This window comes from Euwallacea similis, chromosome 33, assembly GCF_039881205.1.
Source record: "Euwallacea similis isolate ESF13 chromosome 33, ESF131.1, whole genome shotgun sequence".
In the NCBI taxonomy this organism is placed as follows: domain Eukaryota; kingdom Metazoa; phylum Arthropoda; class Insecta; order Coleoptera; family Curculionidae; genus Euwallacea; species Euwallacea similis.
In genome coordinates, this window is record NC_089641.1 from 1734421 (window position 1) to 1740420 (window position 6000).

The window sequence follows — 6000 nt, forward strand, 5'->3', positions numbered from 1 at the left end:
CCTGGTTGAGAGTCCTCTAGGCACAGTTTGCCTTATGCACATAACGGTGGATCTGACAAAGTATCACTACGTAGTGGCCACGATATACTCAGAAATCTTGGATCAGGTCTCGGACTTCATGGATAATCCACCTTCCAACGGTAAATATGAGGAAATCAAGTATAGACGATCATCTCCGTATTTGCTGAGTCAGATGAGAAAAGACTCAGGAAGCTCCTAGCGCAGGTGAAGTTGGGCGACAAGAAACCATCTCTCATTTGTTGAATGAGATGAGGAGTCTAGGAGGAGCAGCAGTACCCCCAGAGATCCTAAAGACTCTGTGGATGCAACATCTACCCGCGTCCATACATCCCATCCTGGCTGGAAGCAGCGAGCCCCTGGATAAGATGGTGAACCTCGCGGATAGAATCCATGAGATGGTGTAGCCTAAGGCCTGTAGCGTCCAAGCCTCCGTCAAGGAAGCACAAGCCCTTCAATTGATCGAAAGGATCAGCAGACTGGAGCAGTTAGTGAAACAATTGACTCCTATAAGGAGAAGCAGGAGCAATTTCAGGACGCAGTCGCGGAAGACTGAATCCAGATCGTCATTGGCGGACCCTGAAGTGTGCTAGTATCATCAGAGATTCGGGGATAAGGCTAGGCAATGCGTTAAATCCTGCAGTTATCAGCAGGAAAACTAGCCCCCACGTCATCTTCGGCGATCAGAGACGTGGGACCACCGGATCGCCATAGAAGTCAGAAACAACCACCCCCGGACATGGGCAACTACAAAACTGCGTGCCCTCGTAATTGGTTACAATCGCTACAACCACTTCCGAATGAAACTGTTGAGTTATGGACACCAAAATGCTATTAAAGTCAACAAAAACTCAACCAATATTATAACTAAGATAAAGCTTTAGATTTATTATATTTAGGTTTAAAGTGGAGGATAGACACTATCTATGAGATTTAAGGTGATGTTGACGGGTTTAATGTCCCCTTAGTGGGGTCGTATGGTTTACATATAGGGATGATAGAAAATGGTACAGTAGTGCGTCTTGGGCTTGCTTTCCGAGTGGTCTTAGCAGATAATAGATAATATAAAACTATATAATTGTGTTATTTACTAAAGCCGTTATCCTATAGGTTATGGGCCCAGGATACATCGCGTATAGCTAATTACCGTGCTTAACTTTTCTTTTTTTTTTCATTTCTTCTTTATTACATAGTGACAATGGAAAATTTAAGAGTCAAAAGAAACATTAAACCTTTTGATGGTGATAGATATGGTGTGTGGAAATTTAGACTAAAAGCATTGCTAAGTAAACTTAATGTACTAAAAGTGATTGACGAAGTGACTCCGGAACCACTGACTGATGAATGGATTAAAGCCGATTGTACCGCTAAAAACGCTATTGTGGAATATTTGTTGGATTCTTTTCTCAGTTTCGTAAAATCCGAGAATAGTGCAAAAGACATTCTGTGTGACTTGGATGCTGTTTACGAACGGAAAAGTGTCGCTCGATTGGATCTTAAAAAGAAATTACTGCAATTAAAGATTCAAGGCGACACAAGGCTAATTGAACACTTCAAAACCTTTGAAAATTTAATTGCAGAATTATCAGCAGCAGGCACAAAATTAGAGGAGACAGATAAAGTATCCTACTTATTGCTAACTCTCCCAAAATCATACGATGGCGTAATAACTGCATTAGAGACATTATCGGAAGATAATCTGACACTAGCTTTCGTAAAAACAAGATTCCTGGACCATGAAATTAAAATATTAAGTGAAAATAGGGACACCAGTGCAAAAGTTCTAAATGTTAACATCAAAGATGTAACAAAAGGGAACTTTTACCCAAAGATGTACTACAGTTATATGGCTATTTTGCCTTACATTGTAAGATTTAGATATGATTCATCATCTATTGTACGTGTCAAAATGACGAATACCAAGTTTAGCTATATTAGCAACTAATTACTATAAAAGGCGAAACCATGTAAACCAACAGTTAGTTATAAGTTGACATTCAAACTAGATGTAGTTATCTAAAAGAATCTTGTATCGCTCTAATGAATAAAGCTTTAATATTTTCTTTAAAACACTCATTTCACGATCAGAAGTATAATTGGCGCAGTCGGTAGGATTCTTTCGGAAGTGTTTTCATTAAGTGATCATTCGAGGTAGTGAAGTCGTTCATTCTTCCACTCTACGACACTGTGACGACCTTCTTTTGTGTTAACAGTTAAGAAAGAAGTGATAACTACAGCAACTTGTAACCTCCTGGATTCAGTCGCTGAGTTCCAGTATTGGACGAATTGGCATAGCTAGCGTCCACTACAAGCAGCTATTGGTGTTTTAAATAGTTTATCTCTCCTTCATCACAGTTACTTGATACAGGCACGATACTAGAGATAGAATTTACTGTAAGTTTCGATCTATTCTCTTACAGTTGGATAACCTGTTAGTTAAGCAAACATAACATTGTTTATGAAAAAATTCAAAAAGGAATTACTAGGTGATATTACATATCCCAAATCAGTAACACTCAAAAAGAGTGAGATAAATAACGAAGATCAAAAAGAACTTCAAGGAAATTTAGATAATAAACAAAAAATGGCTGATGCATTAAGGTCAACAGTCAGTCTATTAAAAACTTTTGACGGAACACCCGCAAAGTTAGAAACATTTATAAATCAAATAAATATTTTTCATGCTAGATACTATAATGCGGATCCTTCGCAACAATAATATGTAAATTTAGCTATTAAATCAAAAATAATTGGAGAAGCTGAAGATTTTCTCTTAATGAGACCAGACTTAATACATTGGAATGAAATTAAAATAGCTCTCAAACAAAAATTCAATGACCCACTCACAAGAGCAAATCTCCAACAACAACTAATATTTCTTACTAGAAAAAATGAGTCGACACAAGACTACATTTTGAAGTTAAAAGCGTTAGTAACTCAGATTAACACAAAAATATGTACAGAGGTTAATAACATCGAAGCCCTTGCAATATTAATTTCACAAAATGAGTTAACTGCTACTCAAAATTTATTATTAAACATTTCAAATGAATTGCGAACATTGCTAATCGTTCAAAATCCTCAAGATTTGGATCATGCAATCGACATAATCAATAATTATGAAATATTAACAAGCCAAAATAATTTCAAAAATCATTATTTACAAAATACATAAAATAAGTTTAAAACTGTACAATCTGAACAATCATACGTAAGACAAAGACCTAAATCTCCACCATTCACATTATCACACACTGTAAAACCACAATTTAAACCTCAATACCAAACCCCACAATTTCGATCCCAGTATCAATTACCTAACAAACAATTTCATCAACCATACTTCCAAAAAACATTTCCAACCCAGATAAGAAATTCGCAACCTCAACCTACTATGTCCGGAGTAAGCACTATACCTCCAACGCAAAATATTCCATTAAATAGACCACAAAGCAGACAATTCCAAAAACAATCTTTTCAAAACCAATCTCGAAACCCCAAATTTACTTTTCAAGAATTAACCCATATAGAAAATAATCAAGACAGTAATTCTTATCCTGACGAGATAGATTTTTTGCCAGATGACGATGCAGGATTTGAAGCAAATATAGAAATCGCAGGAAATCAAAATGAAAATTTCCAAGAAGATGAAAATTTTTATATGATAGCCTCTCAGTCAAAACCTCACACTTAAAAACGAAACCGGCAAATCAACTACCATATATTGAATTACCACACCAAATACGTTTATTAATTGACACAGGTTCACACTCATCAATATTACGCCCTTCAATTGTTGAAACATTCTACCCTGAAACCATAATTCTTTATACCAGTACACTATACACTTGCACAGGATCAAGAAAAGCAAATGCAAAAGCAAAAATCCCAATACTATCTTGTTATGGAATATCTAACCCAATAGAATTCATACTTTATCCCTTCCATGACTATTACGATGGCATAATAGGAATAAAAGATATGAGAAACTTAAAATTAACTATCGATTTAAAAAATAAACAATTAAAAAACGAATACTTAAAAATACCTTTCGAATTTAGAACTAACTGATGAATTTCGAATAGAAATCCCAAGCAAAACAATTAAACAAGTTTCATTTAAACCAAATTTACCTAACAATACTAATTAGATAATACCTCAATTTCAAGATGAAACAATTGAATATCCAACGACTTTAGTACAAATCAAAAATAATCGTTATAGCATCGATATTACTAATCACTCTGAAAAAAGCATTGCATTACAATGTAATTCACAAGATCACCTACCAATGAAACAGATTGAAATTAACAACTATGAAATAATTGATTTTGCAGAAAAACAAAATAAACAAAATCCAATATTAAAGGAAAAAGATAAAATTAATGATACAGAAATATCACAATTAATCAGATATGATCATTTAAATAAAGAAGAAATAAAAGGCCTATTCCAAGTAATTAAATCATGCCAAAAAGTGTTGCACAAACCCAAAGATCCTCTAACTTTTTCAAATAATGTTAAACATGTAATTTCAACCACAGACGAAATTCCTGTTTACACTAAAAGTTATAGATATCCATATGTTCATAAGGAAGAAGTACAAAAACAAATCGCACAAATGTTGAATGACAAAATAATAATACCATCAAACTCCCCGTGGAGTTCTCCAATTTGGATAGTGTCAAAAAAGCTAGATGCTTCAGGAAAAGAGAAATGGAGACTAGTAGTAGACTATAGAAAACTTAACGAAAAAACTATTGACGACAAATACCCGTTACCAAACATTACGGATATATTAGACAAATTAGGAAGAAGTCAATATTTTACGACATTAGACTTAGCAAGCGGCTTTCATCAAATTGAAATGGATCCTAAAAGTAAAGCAAAGACAGCCTTTAATGTTGAAAATGGACATTATGAATTTAACCGTATGCCCTTTGGTTTAAAAAACGCACCAGCAACTTTTCAAAGAGCAGTGGATAATATTCTCCGTGGTTTACAAGGAAAAATATGTCTTGTTTACATGGACGATATTGTAATTTATTCAACAAGTCTTCAAGAACATTTAAATTCACTAAAAACAGTTCTCAATCGCTTAATTGAGTACAATATGAAAATTCAATTAGATAAATGTGAATTCCTAAAGAAAGATGTTGAATTTCTTGGACACATAATAACACCCGAAGGTATCAAACCAAATAAAAAGAAAATCTTGCAAAAAAACAAAACCAATGACTAATTGTTTAAAGAAAAATACGAAAATAATTCACGATAAAGCATTCATTGAATCTTTTAATCTATGTAAAAACATTCTAACAAACAGTCCTTTGTTGCAATATCCAGATTTCTCAAAACCATTTATCTTAACAACAGATGCATCAAATTATGCTATAGGCGCAGTATTATCACAAGGAACAGTAGGAAGCGATCTACCAATTGCCTACGGAAGTAGAACCTCAAGTAATACAGAAAGCAACTATTCCACAATAGAAAAGGAATTGTTAGCGATAGTATGGGCAACAAAATATTTTCGACCATACTTATTCGGAAGAAAATTTATAATCGTAACCGATCACAAACCATTACAATGGCTCTTCTCAATTAAAGAACCAAACTCCAAATTAGTACGATGGAGATTAAAAATTCAAGAATATGATTATACAATACATTATAAAAAGGGAACCCAAAATGCTAATGCTGATGCACTACCAAGACCTCCAAGAGAAATTGATCAGGAAATAAACCCTATTGAAGTTCAACCACCATTAACCCACATGTCAGCAATATGTGAAAAGGAAAAATAAAATAATTCAGAAGATCAATACTTATGGCTTGACAAGATCAAATATTTCTTCGAATCACAAGAATAATTATTCGACAAACCAAAGAAAGTTTTCCCAAAACAACAAATTTACGTAATATCTGATATTCAAATTAAACCACCAGAAGAAAAAGAAAAATTTATTAAAGATAGTCAAC